Raw genomic sequence first — 21,636 nt, 5'->3', positions numbered from 1 at the left:
TGGCCTACAGGAGGCACAGTCTCTGGGGCCCTTGCCCAGCTTCAGCAACAGGATAGTAGAGAATTCCTGCATGGATGGGGTCATACATCATGACTGCCAGAAGTAGTTAAGGTGATCAGTTAAGGGAGCCGGAAGTTTAGCATAGAAAATATTATAAAACCTCGGCGTGAAGCCGCGAGGGCATGGGCCTCTGGATTTCAGGGATCTAATCACAGATTCCACCTCCTCTGGCCTAAATGGTAAGCCTAGAGCATCCCTATCTGCCTTGGTGAGGTGCAGAAGAGCCTTCCACTCTACCTACTGCCTCTGCTCCGCCACGTCTCAGGGTGAGGCTGACATGGCTGCCACTAAATGGGATGTCGCCAACTGTAGTTTGGCAACCACTGCATATTGCATTGTCCCCAGAGCATTCCTCAGGGCCACTATTGTGTTTCGCCGTTGCGTCTTCACTAGCTTTCTCACTAGGAATTTCTTGACCTTGTTGCCCTTGGCGTAGTACCCCTGTTTTGTTTTGAAGAGGGACTGTGCCGGGTCCTCCGCATACTGCGCTTCTAATTTATTACGGGCTACTTGGAGGGACCGATGGGCGGGGACCAACCTTTTTTGTGCCTAGTGTCTGCCGCTGCCATCTGTCTCTTCAGTTGAGCTTTTGTCTCAGATCGACATTTCCTATAGGCCACTGCATGAGCTACAAGTTCCCCCCGGAATATAGCCTCCCTAACTATTACCAAAGAGGTGGAAAATGTTAGATGCACCTGGGAATAAGGCTTTTGCAATCCCCTCCTTAAGAGCCATGTCATTAAGTATTGGATCGTATAGACACCCATGCGGGTTTCGGGGGGTGGGGGGCAGCTCAGGGTTTTGAATCCGGACTGTTAAGGACTGGGGCATGATCTGACAACACCCTTATTCCTATGGCCACTTCATCCACATACGGCATAAACTGGGGGCTGGCTAAGAGCAAATCTATACGGGAGGAAGTGTGATGCATGTGAGAGAAAAATATTATTTCCCCCCCCCTGGTGAAGTACCCTCCAGACATCAATTACCCAAAGAACAGATTTAGCAACCCCAGTGCAATTTTGAAGTCTCTAGCTCCGGGCTGGTGTTATTTGTCAGTTAGGGGATCTAGCACCCCACTGAAATCTCCCCCATTACCACCCGGCACTCAACAAAGGGGGTTAGTTTGGCTTGCAACTCTAAAAGTAAGGTTGCTTGCCCCTCGTTCAGCATACACAGAGATCATGGTGTAAAGTTGACCAAACAGCATGCCTTTGACCCAAATGTAGAGAACGTCCAGTTCATGTTCCATCTCCAGTTCAACAAAGTGGGTCTCTCTTGCTACGAGGATCGCTGTGCCACCTCGTTTAGTTCTGCTGGATGCAAAGAACTGCTTTGGAAACTTTCTATTGCGCAGGTGAGCAATATCCGGCGGAGTCAAATGAGTCTCTTGTAGAAATGCCACAGAGCTGTTTAAGTCTTTGAGGCACTGCAGGGTTGATTTACGCTTCACAGGAGAGTTTAAGCCTTTTACGTTGAGGGTTACAAATTCAGCTTTTGGTGTGGGGGAGGTGCTGTTGGGGGAACAAAGTTCTTCACAGGGGATGTGAGATCCGGAAGAGGGTCATGCCGCCATTAGGTTCCATTATCGCTTCAGTCTCCAGAAGCAAACAGGTTTTCAACTTTCCAAACCAAAACTCAAACTTTGCAAACATAACAAAACTTACGATGGGCATATTGCCCTAATGACCGACAAGTGACATTGCACCTTGGCCAGGCACAGGCCGTGTGGGGCTCAGGCCCAGCCTTTTCATTAATACTGTTTGCCGGGTGTTTTCTTTTCTTCTCGGCAGATTCTACATTTATTGTGTGTATCGGAACGGGAAGATCTCTTGGGTTAATCAGTGTAAGCAGGAGAACACTATTAAAGATGACGTCAGTGCAGCCATGCGTTTTAATAAGATATCCCCTAACAAGGTTGAAAGGGATAGTGCAAGTTGCATTGGAGTCCAGTGATCTTATGATTGACCTCGGCCTTCGGCCTCGTTCCTCTATTTGGTATTGACATCGCCCAAACTCATAAGTATTACAGCGCTGGTAACTTAAGAAACAGAGCAAGGGAAGAATACAATACATAAGCATGACAGTACAAGTTGCAAAGAGGTAGGGACCAAGGGGTGCCCGAAAATCAGGTTAATCGTACTTGTCAAGCAGCCAGGTTTTTAGCAGTTTTCTGAAGATGAGGTAGGAAGCCTGCTTCTTGTGGCGTTGCCCCGTAAGGGCTGCGCACGCGGCGGCGTGACGTTGCACGTCGCCGCGTGCGGCTTAAATAAACGCGGCGTTCCCGGAAGCGACAGAGCGACCGGGGAGCCCGAACCTGACGGACGTGTGCGTGTGAGCTCTGTTGGGTTGGGGGCTCACGGGCACGCCTGGGGGGGCAAAGGACAGACCCCCAACACTTCTTATCCGATACATTAGGATTTCATTTGGAGATATTATTCCACTTACCTTAAAAATAGAACATTCGCAGAATGAGCAGAACCCTTCACACAGTCTGCATTTGAGATGGGGTGTAAAAAGAATGGTGTCTCTAATGTTTATGTTCCAAATAATTAAAAATGAGAAATGGAAAGAAGTTCAGAATGGGGCCTGACCGGTTTCAATGCACTGGTGCTAGGCAATTTTGCATTGACATTTGCAATAACCAACGAGTGCAAAAGAATGTGTACATACACCCTGAAGTCGCTGCAACATTCGCATTGACACTGGGGGCAGATTACAGAAACTTTGGACAGGTGCAAGTGTAAAGTTGCAATGAATTAGTTTGGCCCAGTGCAAAAGATATCAGGGCCATATTCAAAAACATTTGCACGATGAAAAGTGCAATTTTTCATGGTATAAGCACTGGGCAAACATTTCCTAAAAACATGCAGTTTCAATGCATTTGTTCACCAGGTTAAGGTTTGCATTAGTGCTAATACAGAATGATATTAGCACTATGGCAAACTTTGCCGTGGTGAAAAATGCATTGAAAGTGCGTGGTTTTTGCTTATATTATGACAAATATCACTTGTCAGAGAGCAATTGTGCTGTAATATGGCCTCAACGTGTTTTGCACTAGGGCAAACATTGCCCTAGTGCTAATACTTTGCAACTTTGCACTTGCACTCCCATACAAAAATGATTTAGAGGGAGCTTATGAGAACATGTGAGGAAGTAGTAGGATTTTGGTAACAGCAATACAAACTGTATAAGAACCTAAATGACACCCAAGTGCTTATTAAATACATATGAACATTTTATACGTTTGAAGTAGTATTTATGTGACGATATACGATTCTGGTAAGATCCTTTAAGAAAATCAGTACAAAATGTTTGTGTGGGCTGGTGCAAAGATTCTGTAATCTGACCAGTCGTCAACTCAAAAGTCGGAAAAATTGGACGGCACTCCTGCAAAATTCACAACTTCCGAGAGCACTGTGTGCACAGCACCCTGACAAGCTGAACGCAAAACAAACCCTGCATGCTTCGACTAGGGTGCGGGCAGGCCTTTAAAAACAGGTAGCGCGCCCTGCCCAAAAATGTGCTCTGTTTTCTTTCCAAACAGACCCATGTGTAAAGTTGGACAAGGGCGGACTCAAATTGAGATCAGATAAACAGAGCCAAGGACGAGGCTGTTTAATATCTTTCGGCTGTTTGGCTTAAATATTAAATAATCTAATACAAATAGAATTACAGATGAGTAGCCATCAACACCGGAGATACACTCTACTGAGGGGTTCAGTGTGACAACTGTTAAGGAACTTGTCTCGGATGTCACTAAGAATCCTGTGGTGAAATGCACTTTGCAGGTCAAAGGCACCCATCTTCCACGTTATGTGCATTCAAGCCTTTTGCACCCACTCTCCACTCTCCCTATGGACCAGGATTGCATGGGGTGTAGTGGGGAAATGGGGAAAATATGCACAACATTAAATACCATGGTCCAACTTCCCCCACCCCCCAACAATCCCCCCGAAAAATAATTGCTGATAAAATGGTGTTTCCGCCTGCCGTGATCTCAAGCAGTTGATTATGAATTCCATAAATCCGTGCCATTATGTACTATAGGAGAACACAGCATTCAGAAAGGGGAATAATTTTTATTGGGAAGCCATACGCAACAACAGCATTGTCAGTGCGACATCTCACTAAGTTTGAAAATCAGCCATTCTAGAAAGATTTGTTATTAAAAGACCCAGGTCACAAAGAAACTGGTGTATATCCCTACCTTGAAGTCGATTTATTACAACAGACTCAAACCCTCAAAAAGTCAAAACTCCTCGCTCTGACGTCACTGCAGTGAACATGAAAGTCATATTTCACAGCACTGACTTCAGACACCTGCACGCCCACTCCTCCTCGCATCGCAAGCAACGCATAAACTGGAAGTGATGGCCCTCTTAGGGGAAAGGCCACTTACGTGTCCTCTGATACAAAGCGATTGAAAGACATTCATACATTAAATTAAATACTATGTGGGTTTCTATCTCCCAAGGGCAAATATTCCACCTCGGGGGTTCAGAGCCACACCATGGACAGCTTGAGCTTCACCAGGGGAGTTGCTAGGTCTGGAAAAGACCCGGGGCTAAACTGCTGTCGGAACTGTTGGGACTGGGGGCTAGCTAGTCTTTTGGCTGTAGCTCCTGAGATTCTATCCGGGGCTACAACCAAAAGATCAGGGGCTTTAGCCCCCTTAGCCCCCCCTAGCAACGCCCCTGAGCTTCACTCTCATTGTCTAGCAGATGTGATTCTGAATTCTTCAGTGGCAAATGTCCCTTTAGCTGATAGCCACCCATATACAATTCTGTATGTTGATGCATTTTCCAAGAGTAAGACCTACTGCTCAAACTGTTCATATCTATTAGCAATGGAAGAAACACATTAAAACTAATATTTAGTTGTGGTTCCTATAATAAAGGTGACTTCTAGAAACACTGGGAATTCCAACATTAAGGCACAAATCCTCAATCCAACAGTAACAAATACGCAGTCTACAAAGGTTGCGAATGCCAGCATTGGGCCTCATTATGAGGTTGCCGGCCCGGAAACAAGGGTGCCGATAAGCTCACTGGCACCCTTTTTTCTGGACCGGCCAACTATGCGTCTGCCTGCCGGGGCTGCTACGCCTGATAGGTCTGATCCTGCCGGGCAATGTGGCCACGGTAGGCAGACTCTTCACGGGAGCCCCAGCACCATTGCTAACGGTGCTGGTGCTCCCGAGTCCCTATTTCCAAAGAGTCTGATAGGACTCTATGTGAATGGGGATTAACAAATATAACGGCACCTGACTTCCCGGCTGACGGACTCGTAATGAACCGTTGGTACCGGGAGGTCAGGCACTGGTAAATTATTGCGAGTCCGACGGCAACCCGCCGGTAGCACCGGCAGGCTTACCACCAGACTCGGATGAAGCCCATTAAGTTTCAAACACAGTTCAAATATAGAATTTCCCTAATCCAAAGGCCATCATACTACACGTTAAAGCCTGGTGAACACTACACCACTGCTTCACAAGACTGCAGCATAGACGTTAGCTAGCTCATATTTAAAGCACGTGTTGCGCATTAGTTGTGTATGTGTAGTGGGTGTTTCGGTGTGCTCCAATCAGTAGCATGCTAAATTTGATTACATTTCATGGACGAGAACAAAACTTACAGTGGAAAATGTAGTGTCATGCAACTTTAACTACAGATTAGCAACACTACTCTGGAACAACTGCGTACTCACTCTTCAGCCTCTGTTTGTCCCCATATTAAAATAAGCATCAGAAAAGCAAACAGTTTTGTCATTTGGATATCAAAATGTTTTTCTTTGTTGCCAGGTATTGCCATCATACAGTTTGCCCGGGTAATCACAGCATGGAACAGTTATTAACTTTGACTGTAAAGCACACTGCATCAGACACAACACAAGAGATCTGTTTCAGGCTGGGTTTTTTCCTTGGTCAGGAGAGTGTGGGATTTCTGATCGTCCTTTCCAACACTGTACAGGATGGCTGTTACTTCGTTTATGGAGGCAGTTATGGTGGGGCAAGGTGGTGAAGGGGCTCCTGAGCTCCCACAAGAGGCTTGGCAACCTGAACTTCTATACAGGCCAGTTTGGGGTGCCTTCCTTATGTAAGCGGATTCAATTCAACACTACAGTTAAGTCAATGCCTAGTCTGGGATGCTGAGGGAAACCCTTATTGATATATTTTTATGTCCAGTTCGTTTACTCTGGATGACAACCCTTATATAACACCCCTCTCTTAGAATCCCCCTGACCCCACTGAGCCAAGAAGTAGGTTTGTTTTGCAAATTAAAAGGTTTATTTGAAAATTAAACAACATATATATATTTCACACTTTTATAATAAATTAATGTTGGATAGCACACTTGTGAAGATGATAGTGATCAACAATGGATAATGTTACAGTGGTACACTCTTTTGATGGCTTAGAAGTGATATAGAGAGGATAAAGTAGCTGAGAATGCTTTTATGGCTTCCAGGACAATGCAATGATGAATGAAAATGCAGTACAGAAAATAAACTTGATGTGACTTCAACAAAAGACAATGTAATCATTTTTCTTTGACAATTCACCCCCCCCCCCTCTATGCAAGGTAAAGAGATGGGAGGAAAGCACACAGTTCTCAGGAATGCAATCAAATATAATTCAGTTCCCCCCTAGCAAGCTTAGAGGAAAACCAGTAGGAGTTTTAAACACACGCAAAATCCTTTTAAATGTGGTGGCAATGAAGTGAAAAATATACTCAAATTGCTTTTAATTCCCTATAGGAGGTTCAGGGTGAGTGAGAGATACTTAAATTAATTCAGGATCACGGTAGCAATGCTCTATGAATGATTGTCAGGTTGTACACGAATTTCAGCAAGGAAAGCAAGGACAAATATTTTTACACGTGGCTGAAATTAAGCAAAATGTCAAATCGCGGCAAATTTAGCCGCGTGCGTCGAGCGCAATTACGGAGGCACTATAAGGGGAAGCAAGTCGGTTTTAGGTTCGTTGGAAAGCTTTGAATCTTAGCTTTAAAATGACGGTTAAAACTCCCAAACGGTTCCGGAGATACGGCCGATTTAGTAAAGGTAGTTTTTCGGATTTGAAATTTTAAAGCTCAGAAGGACAGATGACAGATGACAGTTTTCAGTTTTAAAGATGACAGAATGACACGATTCTAGGAGGCAGTTCTAATAGGCTAAAATAGTTTGGATTAGATTATTTTAAACTAAGAGATTGGTTTTGGCACAGTGCTAGCTGGGTACTCACACTAGATTTTGGACAGGAATGCGACTTCGTCACCGATCGGGTCAGGATTGGCTGGACTTCCGCTAGCGATTCTTCACAGCGGTCTGGTCTCTGGTTCTGCTCTCAGCACTGCACAGTTCTGGTCTCTCTGGATCTCTGGTCTCTCTGGATCTCTGGTCTCTGGTCTCTGGAGATTGATGGATTTGAAGTCTAGAGTCTCCCGGCAAAGCGTACCGCAAGAAAGTGGAAAGTGAATGTCCCTACCTGGGTTTCAATGTTCCTCTTATGTGTTTTGAAAATGGGTGTGTTCCTGGGCCTAGCTAAGCCTGCCACTCTCACTTATCATTGGCCAGTTCCTCCTCTCTTCCTTGATTGGGGGAACTGGGTTGTGAGTCAGAGTGATGAGGTAGGTTTATGGTCAGAGGATCCTCCCCTTGTCAAATTGCACACAAATATATTTCTGACCCAAATACATATTTATCTATGTACCATTTTTCTAATATTATAGGTCCAGTTAACATATTTTCTGTAGCACCAAACCATCCGATCCCTGTCTTTGTACGATGTCGTGTCCACTTATGACAGAATTCTCCCCTTTTCATCCAGGTAACGACCTCTTAATCTTTCCAGATTTTACACAAATGTGCACCAGGGATATGGGTTTCAGATGATAAAGTGTCAGATTTTTAACATGCATACATTTGGAGTAACAACCTTTTTTTCCGCTATTATCCCCAAGAACATACCACCACACCTCTTAAAATGTGCACAGAAAAATCACAAGAATGATGATGTTATTTATACAATTTTTACAAGTCCGCACTGTGAATTATCCATCTTTTTAAAATCATGCTCTGGCCCCAAAGGGGTGTGGTTTTCCAAAGCACATGGTGGAATTTCTGGTTTATCCACTTCCCCCAAGCTCAGCTTGCTCTCACAGGCACTGCCCCTCCCAGTTTCTCCCAAGAGGAAGCCATTTACGACCTCCCTAATATAACATTTGCCTGAGCCAGGGACAGTGCTTTGTTTAGTTTCCTGTAGTCCCCAGGTGCCACTCCCCTAATTCAATCAGAGAGGTGTCATCTCCTTTTGGCAGGGGCAGCAGGAATGCAGCCAGGCCTGGGAACACAGCTGCTGAATTCCCTCTCCTATCGGGTGTAGTTGTCAGGCAGAATCCACTCTCTTCAAGCCAGGCTTCAGCTAAATGTCACTTTAGTTCCCAGTTTTCTACATTCAAATCACACTGACAAATTTTGCACATGCAGCTAGAATGCTGATTCTAAGTTCAAAACTTTGACATTTAACAGTTGCAACCTATGTTGCACTCAAAAGTAGGTCACTCATTTATTTTAAACATTTCGATTTTAGTGGCTTTCTGTCCATTTAACTGCTGACATCCACAGCTCAGCCAGTTTTGTTATAAACATTGTTTTGGGCTCTTCATCTTTCCAGATTTAGTATGCACGCAAGAATACATTCTGCCAAATGTCTGCTGGTGTTCATTGAGATTTTTGAATATCTTGTGATGTTTAAAAAAGGCATTTGGAGCTTGCATCAGGGAAACAAAGGTGATTTTAAAGCGCTTTTTTTTAGCCAACCGGCACTGCTGTTTTTCCTTTGTCACACATTTCACTCATGGCACTCCTGGCCATCATGCTTGCACTGGTGGGTGGCAGGTTAGGGGACCACTTTGCTGTGCGCAAAACTGCACGGTTCTCTAGCTTTCACGCCCTCTTGGATTTCCTAAGCCCACAGCACCAAATGTTGCAGCATAATAGTCCAAACGTGGGTCAGGACACCCAACAAGCACCCCCGCCCGACTGCACTTTGATTTCTAGTCGAGGGAGAGTCGGGTGCAAAGGATGTTTTGATCCACGCGCTGGTATGTCCGCATCATCTTCTTCCAATTCCGTAGATGGCACAGTTCAGCATCTTTTTCCTCCATCCGGTTGGATCGATCGGTTCTCCTCGCCTGTCCTGATGGGAATATTGGGCGGTACCCCGGGCCCCTCGGATCTTCGCTGCCGGTCCCCAGGTCGCCTTCCATGGTCAGTCTTCAGGTTTTCTTTCTCCTAGGACGACAAAGCAAAGCGGCAATACCTATTCATAGACATTTTTCCACCAATATTGATATAGTGGGGCGGCATATACATTTTATACATCAGGATACATTTTTCAGTCTTATTTTAAAACAAGATATAACATGAAACATTTTTTTTCCAATCATAATATTTTAGAGACTATGGGCCTCATTACAACTCAGGCGTTAAGGGTTAACGCCACCGTTAACCCTTAACGCCTGATTCTGATTTTAACGCCTGCTTTTAGCAGGCGTTAAAATCCATGGCGCTAACCTGCCATGGTGCTAATTACGCCGCCGTAATTTACGGCGGCGTAATTAGCGCCTTCCCCACTCCCATTATGCCCTATGGGGCAAAAATGGGAATGGGGAAGGGAAAATGGGAAATGGGGATTTACCGCCCCACTCACCTTGGAATGGGGCGGTAAATCCGCCATCCACCATGGTGTAAACGGAGTTTACACCATGGTGGTAAAGTTGGTGCACTTAGCACCAAGGTTGTAATGAGGCCCTATATGTGGGATATTTTAGGATGGGAACTGAATTAATCTGGAGTGGTCCCCTCTGGTATTGCAGAGGACTCCTCCAGTTGCTGCAGAGTATGCCTGGGATGGCAACACTTTAGCTGATTTATATGTACCCACTTATCTTCCCCTTCCGCCAGACTACCTTTGGGGATGCGGATCTTATACGCTACTGGGGAGACCTTGTCTATAATTTCAAACCGTCCCTTCCATGTCAGCAAAAATTTTCACTGTTTGGCCTGGTTCCTTTGGAAATTGTATAGATAGACCCGGTCTCCCACAGTATATTCCTTCCTGGTGGTCTTCAGGTCGTAGTGGGTTTTCATGCTATCAGCTGATCTTTCTAGATTCCGCTGAGCATAGGCAAAAGCATGCTGAAGGTGTTTCCTTAAATTCTCCACATACTCATGAGTTGTGGAGGCATTTATCAGTGTCTGCTCTTGGGTCCTGTAGAGCAAATTCTGGGGAAGCACCATCTTGCATCCGGTCATCAACTCAAATGGTGACATTTTAGTTGCAGATGAAGGGGTAGATCTGATGGCCATTAGGACCAGAGGTAATCGGATATCCCAACTTGGCCCAGAATCTGCCACAAACTTTTTTAAGATGCTCACAATGGTTCGGTTGTATCTCTCTACTTCTCCAGAAGAAGCTGGCCGGTAAGCAATATGTAGCTTCCTTTTGACCCCCAGTATCTCCCACATCTTTGTCATTACCTCGCTGGTGAATTGGCTACCTCTGTCTGACTCAATCCTTTGAGGTAGACCAAAACGGGAAAAGATGTGGTTAATCATCAGGGCAGCTGCTGTTTCTGCCTTGCAGTTTGGGGCCGGGAGACATTCCACCCACTTGGTAAACAAGCATGTGACAGTCAACATGTACTTGTTTCCTCTAGACGAGCGAATTACAGGGCCTACGAAGACGATTTGCAAATCTGACCATGACAGTGTCATCCCCCTCTTTTGGAGAGGTGCACAATGTGTGAGGGATGATGGCTCAAATTGTGCACACACCAGACACCCCTTCAAGTATTGGTTGAGGTCCTGGCCCATCTGTGCCCAGTATGCAATCTCTCTTAAGATTTCAAGTGTTGTATGAAACCCCCTATGACCGGCGGTGTCCGCATCATGGGCGTGACTTAACATCAGGCTTCGGAATGAGGTAGGAACCACCCACTGATCATGGCCAGCTTGGGATTTCCTTACCAACAAACCGTCTTGGATTCAGAACCTTTTTGGACATTTCATCAACACTCTTAGGTCCTCTTTCCCAATGTAATCGGTATCTGTCAGGGGAAAGTTCTCAGGGTCCTCAATGTGTTGGTAAAACTTACCAATTATTGGGTCCCCCTTCTGAGCTGTAATCAAAACAGCATCAGCGGTCTCCTTACTCCATTGTGCAGTTGAAAGATCATTGTGAGCATTTGTCTGGACCTAGTGATAGCAGTGACCTGGATTTCCCCCAACAGGGACTCTATTTCTATTAGATCCCCTTGGATGGCCCCGGTTTTGGCCAACTGATCAGCTAAGTCATTTCCAGTTTTGTCTGGTCCCTCTACTTTGGAATGACCCTTGATCTTCTTCCAGTAGATGGTCATCCCATTCGAGGTGACCAGATCATCAATGTTTTGCATTAACTTCCCTTGTTTCAAAGGTTTGTTATTAGCACATAGCATGCCTCTGGTTTTCCAGTTAACCAGGTGCTCCACGAACCCGTTCCGTACATAATCCGAATCTGTGATTATGACCAGTTCGTGGAGTTGATGTTGGACAGCAGTGAGGATGGCTTGATGCACAGCCATCAACTCTGCTACCTGACTACTTCGGGGACCAATTTTGTATCCAGCTGAGGGTTCTGGGGACTCATTCACCCATGCCTTCCCTACGCCGGCCACCAGTTCTTTCTCCCCGTTGTTGTCAACATGGTAAGAGCATCCATCCACATAGACAGTGGGCATTCCCTCACACTTGTCTTCTTCAAAGACTTTGTGTGGGGAATTAAGGTATGCCTCCATGTTGTCCTTCATTTTTAGACTTTCGTCCTTGAGACAGTTTTCTCTGGCACAATCATGCAAGTCAGCCAGACCTTGCGCGAGGGGACTCGTCTTGTTTTGGCCATATCTGACCTTCACAGGAAAGCCTTTCATTGACAGAATCCAGGAAGTAATTCGGGAATTACTCACATTTCCAGCCCGGATTCTGTCACTTTGGAGATATTGCAGAGGCTGGTGTGGAGTCTCCACTATGATGTGTTCCCCCTGGATGAACGTGCAGTAATTCTTCAATGCCCACACCGTTGCCAGGAGGGCCTTCTCAAAATCGTTGAATTTTTCCTCCACAGAGGAGATTACTTTATTGACCTTGTCATGCTTTTGGTATAATACTGCCGTCAAGCACGTATTAGAGAACCCTGTCTCCAGGAAGAACTCCTTGTTTCTGACAGGGTAAGCTAGGCAAGGCGCTTGTGAGAGGCTACTTTTGAGATGTCTTACTGCCTCGGATTGTTCTGGACCCCATTCCCACTTGACCCCCCCCTTCAGGAGATGAATCAGGGGTCTAGTGATCACTGCGTAGCCCTCAATGAACTTTCTGCTGTAATTAGTCAGACCAAGGAGGCTCCTTAGTTCCCGCAGTGTTGTGGGATCCTTCAGTTTCTGAAGTGCTTCCACTTTCTTTTCCTGGGGACAGAGACCCTGAGGAGTAATCTCATGCCCCAAGAAATTAACACGGGTTCTACACCACTGTGCTTTCTGAAAGGAAAGTTTTGCTCCGGCGGCCCTCAACTGTGTCAGAACATAACGGATCTCCGCTATGTGTTCTTCCACAGATGAACTTTTGATGAGGACATCATCTACATAAGCCAGGTTACCCCTCGCACCCAGGTCGGGCATGGCCTTATGTAGGAAAATGTTGAATTCATTGCCGGAGTTGAAGTATCCAAAGGGAGTCCGGGTCCATGTGTACTGCTGGCCCCCAAAGGTAAAAGCCAGTTTGTATTGGTCCTCCCTACTGACAGGCATGGTCCAGTATCCATTGGTCAGGTCTATTGCAGTGAATACCTGTGACCCCTGGATCTGGGCCAGCCCTTGGTCAATGTAGGGCAGAGGCCATCGGGAAGTATGGACCCGTTTGTTGAGCTCCCTAAGGTCGGCGCAGAGTCTCCACTGGCCTTTTGGCTTCAATATTCCCAGCACCGGATTATTGAAAGTGCTGTGGACTGGACAGATCATTCCCCGGGAATCAAGGTTCTTAATTATTTCAGTAAGGGACTCCATGGATGCGAGAGGCAAGCAATATTGCTTCACAAACACTAGAGTCATGCCAGGGTCCGTGGGAATTGTTGTTGTGTGGTTGTCGGTGCGACCACAGTCATATGAGTCTACCGCAAAGAGATCTTGAAAATCCAAGAAAACTTGTTTCAACTTTTGCTTCTGTTCCAGAGTCACACAGGCATCAGCCAGGTTGACTCTCTCTTCCACCATCTGCCTGAAGCCTGGAAAGACTTCTGGTTTGGCTATCTCAGCGGCCTCCTCCAGCTTGGTGGAGAAGTCCCTGGTCAGGATGCTGATTTGGATTTTGGACCGGACGCTTCAGGTGGGAAAGGCAGCCCTCATGGACCTGGAAAATCACCTCATCCCTCCTGAAGTCACAAGTCCATCTTCCTTACCATAAGGGCAAGAAGTGTACACCAGGAAGTTCCCCCCATGCCGGGTGAGAATCCTGTCTGGTGTTGTATTGTCATCACTGTCACTGTCAAAACAGTCCTTGGGGATTTGTCCTAACAGTTCATTTCCTAAATCAATGGAGAAATGTCGGTCATCAACCGCCATTCCAATGATGGTGCTTGCGGCTAGAGTAATACTCTGTAAGTCGCTGTTATCCACCTCTATTGGAATGGTGTCATGTTCCATGTTGACTAATGGTGTTGGGTTTACCCCTAACCCTTGCTGTTGGAGAGAAGCATTTAGATGAATATAAGCATCAGGGTTTTTCAATTTTTGTCCTCTTTTAACTTTCACTTCCAGGGAGAATTGTCGGGTCTTTTCTGGGATGGTGACTTCCTCTTTAAGCTGAATTTCAACTGCATAAGGTAGAAATTGAGCTGACCTAAATGCTTTTTCTTGATCATCAAAGGCCATGGGATTATCCGCTAATCGGGACCAAGCTTTGAAGTTTATTAGGTCCAAACTAATGGCGAAGCGATTGAGAATGTCACCGCCTAAGTAAAAGGCGGCAGTGACGTCTCACACGACCCAACAATTATGGACTATGCTCTTGTTGCCAATGGAGATTTTGAGCATACACCTGCTTGGCAGGAGATGTTTGGAATTTGTCTATCAGTTTGAATGTGGGAATGGCTGGATCTTTTGGTAGTTGGCGAAACATGGCTTCGCTGATGAAGCTCTTACCGTTGTTCACACACACTCGATCGAGAACAGAGTCCTTCCCATCATTTAACTGAACAGGGATGAACAACTGCTCTCCAATTTGCTGAATATCAGCCAGGCTCTGAGCTGATTTCACATCTTTCTGGACTATAGGAGTGGCAGTGTCTGATTGTGGATTGGTAAAGAATTTCAGAGTATTTTCTTCCATTGTGGAATACCACCTTAAACTGGAAGGAAGGTTGATTTTCAGAAATGGAGAGGACCCCCCATCACCAGTCTGTTGTCCTACTGCTATTACTGTCACGTCTGGAATTTGGTTGTTCTGGAAGTGAAATTCTACTTGGTCAGATTTTTGTTCAACCATGTGGCAGGTGCCGTTTAAACTAACATGGTTGACACTCTGTTTTAATTTTATTGGTCGGCTAGTCTGGGTCCAGAGGACCTTGTTTACGCAATCTATTAGGGGTGACAGCCTTCTCAGGAGGTCATTCCCTAGTAAACAAGGGGTGCCCTCTGGAGTCACTACTATGAACGGGTGTTTCACCTTGTGTCGCCCAATTTTGATGTCCAAATCTGCAGTCCCCTCGACGGGAATTTCCTTCCGGGCAAAGTTCTGGAGTTGTCCAGGAAGAGAGGTGAGGGGATTTTGGTACTTCTCCCCCCTACCTGAATTCAGTTAATCAAAGGCCCTTCTGGACAGAGCGTGGCTGGAGATCCAGTGTCCACCAGCACCAAGATTGTACCCTGCCCCTGTACTTGTACCGGGGCATAATATCTTCCCTCCTTCTCCTCAATGGGGCACAGATAATGCAAATTTTTGGACTACTGGTGGGCTAACTTTCTGGTTTTGGACATGGCGAGAGAAGATATTTGGGCAGAATTCTGTGAAGAGCCTGGGGAATCTGAAAGAAAAAGTTGGCAACTGGAAATGGTTTCGGGTTCTGGGCCGCCCCCCCCTTTTTGGAGGCAGTCATCAGGATGGGTTTGACCCATGGGATTTTGTTATTGTTGGTTCTGGGATAGAATGATGGGCGGCGACAGCTCAATCCCCATATCTACCCAGTCTGTTGATTCGGTTTTAGGTTCCCCTGGTTCTGGTTCTGGGCCGCCCCTGCCTTTTTGGAGGCAGTCACCAGGATGGGTTTGAACCAGGGAAGTTTGATTTTGTTGGTTCTGGGATAGGATGATGGGCGGCGACAGCTCAATCCCCACATCCACCCAGTCTGGATTGGAATCTCTTGGGACCCATTTTTCCTTGGCAGGAGTTACCCCATCTCTGAAGGAGAAGATCCTTTTCCCAGCATCCTCTGAGGATCCCTCTCCCTCAAATTGGAAGACCTGTACCTCCTCCACAAAGTGGGTCTGTTTGGGTCCTTTGTTTCTCCTACCTCCTCTCTGCTCCTTGGGTGGCAGACTTTCAGGGGTAGGAGATTTTGTTTCCGGTTCCTGGTTTTCCAGGGGCTGTTTACAAGTTGGGAAGGAAGCTTCCTCCAAGGCTTTACACCCCCTTTCCCCTTGTGCCTCCTCCCTGGGAACCGGTGGGTTATCGGGGTGCTGCCCCCGTCATTGTTCTGGAGCACTAGTTCCAGAGTTTGGTGCATTGTGTGCCGGCATGCCCATCTGAGGGTTCTGTTGAGCCCTCAGTATGTGACCCAGGTCCCGTGCCATATTTTGGACCTGGTGCTCAAGTTGGGAAACCCGCTCAGGTTGATACGGGGCTCTATTTTCTCCCCTGGGCTGATCCCGGGAAGGGTAGCTATCCCTTCTCTGGTAATACCCCGGATTGGGAAGATTTGGGTACCCCTCCACCCTTGGCCTCCCCTCTCCCGGATTAGGTGGTCTGGGCTCAGGGAATTGGGGAAAGAAGGATGGCTGAGTTTGGGGCTGTAAACCTTCTGGATACCTGTGGAAAAAGTTTGACCCAGGGTTTGGTGAATTTCTGCCCTCCTGTGGGAAGTTTGGAGGGAAGTTCTCTGGGTTAGGTGCTTGACTGGATCCCCACCCCCCTTGGTCTGGAGGAGTCCACGCATAAGCCAGGATGGGTCGGTTTCCCTTGTAGCGGGGACTTACATAATCAGGGGAGCGAGGGACCCCATTTGTGGGACTACCTCCTCGACTCGCTGTCTGTGACTGGCCCGAGGGCCTTCTGGGCTGTAAATTATTTGGTGCAGGCAGGTGTTTAGGCCCCCCCATCTCCAAATCTAAAACGGGGGCAACCTTTACCTCTGCCACCTTGGCAGCAGCAGGGGTGCTGTTGGTTTTGGGGCTTTTCTGCGCATTACTTTTATTTTCCATGGGCTTCTGCACCTCATAGATCCGGGTGGCTTGCTCAATGACCCAGTTTAAACATCTTTTCTCGTGAAAATCTCTCACGAGCTGGGTCATTATGTACTTGGGAAGAGCATGGAAAATGTGTTGATGAATTCTCTGCTGTCCGTGCGCACCCTTCTGGTGGTCTGCGCAAAGGCACGCTTCAATTCTTGCACAAATTCTTGTGGGGCCTGATCCTCCCCACATTGCAAATTGTAGGCTGCCTTGCGAGCCTCTTGGGGATTTCTATGTACAGAAAAATGTTTCAAGATGGCCGCCCTATATGTGGACCATCTTGAATGGTTTTGGTCCTCCAGCCCCTCAAAGAAACTGGAGTATTCAGGGGAGAATGTCCATTTGACGCACTGGATGCAGCTACTGCTGTCCTTCAAATGGAAAGTCTCCATCATTTGCTCATAGGGCTCCAAGTGTTCCCAAACAGAATACTTGGCGTTCTTATGATAAGGCGTGATGACACTCCTGATTGCCTTAATCTGTTTTAAGGGGTCCTTAAGCAAGGCCCTTTTCACCGCATTGGCCTTTTTGGTTCGGGCAACCCTGGTCCATTCATCCTCTGATTCAGAAGCACTGCTCCCAGAGGTGCCCGTCTGATCTTCCAGGTTTTCCCAGATTCTGCGAGCCTGGGAATAGCTGGCAGAATGTGGGGACCTGGTCTCCTGTGTCCTGTGACGCTCAGAGGAGTTTTCAGATCCCTCCTTGCTACCAGGATTTGATGGGTTACCCCCCCCCAGTGACCTAACTGGGCAGAGGTTTTTAGGATGCCCTTAGGGGCCCTAATTTCCTGGGGTTCCCCCCTAAATTGCACTGTACTTAGGTGCCCATACCCAGGTGCCCGCCCATCCATTCCTGGGTGGTACTGGCCTATGAGCCCCATACTTTTGGCTGGATAGTAATCTGCCATTCCTGTGGCCCTGTGCTCATGCGCGCCAGGGGACATGGGGGTCGCAGAGTCCAGGGACTGAGAGAGATGAAGGCCTCTGGTACTAGGGCTTCTGAGGTTATGCTCAGGTGTTTCCCTTTCCCAGTGAACTTCATCTCTGTCAGCCCCTGCTCCCTGTTGCAATGCAAGAGCCTGCGCTTTCAGTTCCTCAGTTAAGGCCTTACTAGACTCTATCAGTCTCTCCTGCATGGCTACCTGTTGCTGGAGCCTATCATTGTGCTGACAGAGAGCCTCATTTTCTATCTGTGCCTCCTCATTGGTCCTGGAGTACTGGGCCAGTCTCTGCTGCAGGAGGGTTACCTCCTGAGTCCCATCCCTACTGGCCTGCTCCTTTCTTGCCAGAGCCTCCTCCACCCACCTGGTGTGACCTAACAAGCCCTGATGCTCTTTTTGGAGGTCACCCAGCCCCTAGAGGGCCAAGTGATTTTCTTCAATTTTTATTTTTAAATGGTAGACTTCCTGGCCTAAGGTATCCCTTTCCTGGCCAAAAGCCTGCATTTGTGACGCCAGGTCATCCCTCTGCCTTTGAAAGGCACCAGCTTTCTGGCGTTCTTCATCAAACTCTGCCTGGGTATCCAGGTCTTTCAAAATCAATTTATTGCTTTCCTCTTTCTCTCTGTCTAGTTGGATTTGCAGGGTGGCTACCTGCTCTGTGCATGCCCTGTTGAAATCGATCTGTTGCTACAGTTTTTTCTGGCTCTGCAGTAAGGAGTCCAAACTGTCTTGGTGCTCCTTCTGCAAAGCCAGAATTCTGGTATCCTGGTCTGTCTTTTCCTGTTGCAGTATATCCATGTCCTCTTTTATTTTAATGATATACTGCCTACTATAATTTTCTGACTCCTGGCTCCTCTGCAGCCTCTGCTCAGAAGAGACCAGGTCAGATTGGGCCTTCTCTAATGCCAACAGTTGCCTACTTGCCAGATCTTGGCCTTCAGCACATTTGTCCTGCATGGCTCCCATATATAGATACAAATATGCCGCTATCCTAACCATCTTGTCGTGTTCATCTTTAGCTTTAGGAGCCATGTATAGTTCGCTCAGGGCCACATGTAAGGGGCCCTGATCTCTCCAGATATCTAACCCAGTTGCAGTGACCTGTTGTGTGATTGCCTGCAACCACGCATCCTGGCCCTGCTCAGTCCATTCACCTCTCACAAATAGCTTATGTGAGAAGTGCTCTCTGGCTATTTTGATGTCTACCAGTGTCGTCATTTTGGAATTTGAGTTCCTTCCTGACTTACAGAAGTTTGTATTTTATTTTGCAAAACAGACCGTTTCCTTAGAGCGTTCCTTTGAGGGGTGCTTTCACAGTGTAAAACAGCGTGGTGATCTAACCGGATATGTGTATCCGGTCAGTTGGCACACTGTATTAAGCTGCACAAGTGCTAAAACTAACCCAGAATATCCTAGACTCCGAGCCCCCACTTTGTAAGCGGATTAAATTCAACACTACAGCTAAGTCAATGCCTATTCTGGGATGCTGAGGGAAACCCTTATTGATATATTTTTATGTCCAGTTCGTTTACTCTGGATGACAACCCTTATATAACACCTCTCTCTTAGAATCCCCTTGACCCCACTGAGCCAAGAAGTAGGTTTGTTTTGCAAATTAAAAGGCTTATTTGAAAATTAAACAATATATATATATATCACACTTTTATAATAAATGTTGGATAGCACACTTGTGAAGATGATAGTGATCAACAATGGATAATGTTACAGTGGTACACACTTTTTGATGGCCTAGAAGTGATATAGAGAGGATAAGGTAGCTGAGAATGCTTTTCTGGCTTCAAGGACAATGCAATGATGAATGAAAATGCAGTACAGAAAATAAACTTGGTATGACTTCAACAAAAGACAATGGGCCTCATTACGACCCAGGCGGTAAGTTATCGCCTTGGTCGTACCTTTACCACCATGGCGTAAACTACGTTTACGCCATGGTGGTTGGCGGACTTACCGCCCCATTCCGAGGTTGGCGGGGCGGTAAATCCCCAATCCCCATTTACCCTTCCCCATTCCCATTTTTGCCCCATAGGGCATAATGGGAGTGGGGAAGGAGTTAATTACGCCACCGTAAATTACGGTGGCGTAATTAACAACAAGGTCCCTTAGCGCCATGGATTTTAACACCTGCTAAAAGCAGGTGTTAAATCCTCCATGGCGCTAAGGGACCTCGGAATCAAGCGGTAAGGGTCGGCGCTGTTTACGCCGCCGTAAACCCCTTACCACCTGGGTCCTAATGAGGCCCAATGTAATCACTTTTCTTTGACAATTCACCCCCCCCCCCCCTTCCTCTATGCAAGGTAAAGAGATGGGAGGAAAGCACACAGTTCTCAGGAATGCAATCAAATATAATTCAGTTCCCCCCTAGCAAGTTTAGAGGAAAACAGGTAGGAGTTTTAAACACAGGCAAAATCCTTTTAAATGTGGTGGCAATGAAGTGAAAAATATACTCAAATTGCTTTTAATTCCCTATAGGAGGTTCAGGGCGAGTGAGAGATACTTAAATTAATTCAGGATCACTTTAGCAATGCTCTATGAATGATTGTCAGATTGCACACAAATTTCAGCAAGGAAAGCAAGGACAAATATTTTTACACGCGGCTGAAATGAAGCAAAATGTCAAATCGCGGCAAATGTAGTCGCGTGCGTCGAGCGCAATTACGGAGGCACTATAAAGGGTAGCAAGTCGGTTTTAGGTTAGTTGGAAAGCTTCGAATTCCGGAGATACAGCCGATATAGTAAAGGCAGTTTTTCGGATTTGAAATTTTAAAGTTCAGAATGACAGATGACAGTTTTCAGTTTTAAAGATGACAGAATGACACGATTCTAGGAGGCAGTTCTAATAGGCTAAAATAGTTTGGATTAGATTATTTTAAACTAAGGGATTGGTTTTGGCACAGTGCTAGCTGGATACTCAGACTAGATTTTGGACAGGAATGCGACTTTGTCACTGATCGGGTCAGGATTGGCTGGACTTCCGCTAGCGGTTCTTCACAGCGGTCTGGTCTCTGGTTCTGCTCTCAGCACTGCACAGTTCTGGTCTCTCTGGATCTCTGGTCTCTCTGGATCTCTGGTCCCTCTGGATCTCTGGTCTCTGGTCTCTGGAGATTGATTGATTTGAAGTCTGGAGTCTCCCGGCAAAGCGTACCGCAAGAAAGTGGAAAGTGAATGTCCCTACCTGGGTTTCAATGTTCCTTTTATGTGTTTTGAAAATGGGTGTGTGCCTGGGCCTAGCTAAGCCTGCCACTCTCACTTATCATTGGCCAGTTCCTCCTCTCTTCCTTGATTGGGGGAACTGGGTTGTGAGTCAGAGTGATGAGGTAGGTTTATGGTCAGAGGATCCTCCCCTTGTCAAATTGCACACAAATCTAATTCTGACCCAAATACATATTTATCTATGTACCATTTTTCTAATATTATAGGTCTAGATAACATATTTTCTGTAGCACCAAACCATCCGATCCCTGTCTTTGTATGATGTCGTGTCCACTTATGACAGAATTCTCCCCTTTTCATCCAGATAACGACCTCTAAATCTTTCCAGATTTTACACAAATGTGAACCAGGGATATGGGTTTCAGATGATAAAGTGTCAGAATTTTAACATGCATACATTTGGAGTAACAACCTTTTTTTCCACTACTATCCCCAAGAACATACCACAGGGTCCTAACACCTCTTAAAATGTGCATAGAAAAATCACAAGAATGATGATGTTATTTATATAATTTTTACAAGTCCGCACTGTGAATTATCCATCTTTTTAAAATCATGCTCTGGCCCCAAAGGTGTGTGGTTTTCCAAAGCACATGGTGGAATTTCTGGTTCATCCACTTCCCCCAAGCTCAGCTTGCTCTCACAGGCACTGCCCCTCCCAGTTTCTCCCAAGAGGAAGCCATTTACGACCTCCCTAATATAACATTTGCCTGAGCCAGGGACAGTGCTTTGTTTAGTTTCCTGTAGTCCCCAGGTACCACTCCCCTAATTCAATCAGAGAGGTGTCATCTCCTTTTGGCAGGGGCAGCAGGATGCAGCCAGGCCTGGGAACACAGCTGCTGAATTCCCTCTCCTGTCGGGGGG

Source organism: Ambystoma mexicanum, chromosome 12 (genome assembly GCF_040938575.1).
Source record: "Ambystoma mexicanum isolate Mex_15411 chromosome 12, UKY_AmexF1_1, whole genome shotgun sequence".
Lineage (NCBI taxonomy): Eukaryota > Metazoa > Chordata > Amphibia > Caudata > Ambystomatidae > Ambystoma > Ambystoma mexicanum.
This window is presented reverse-complemented; position numbering follows the sequence as displayed.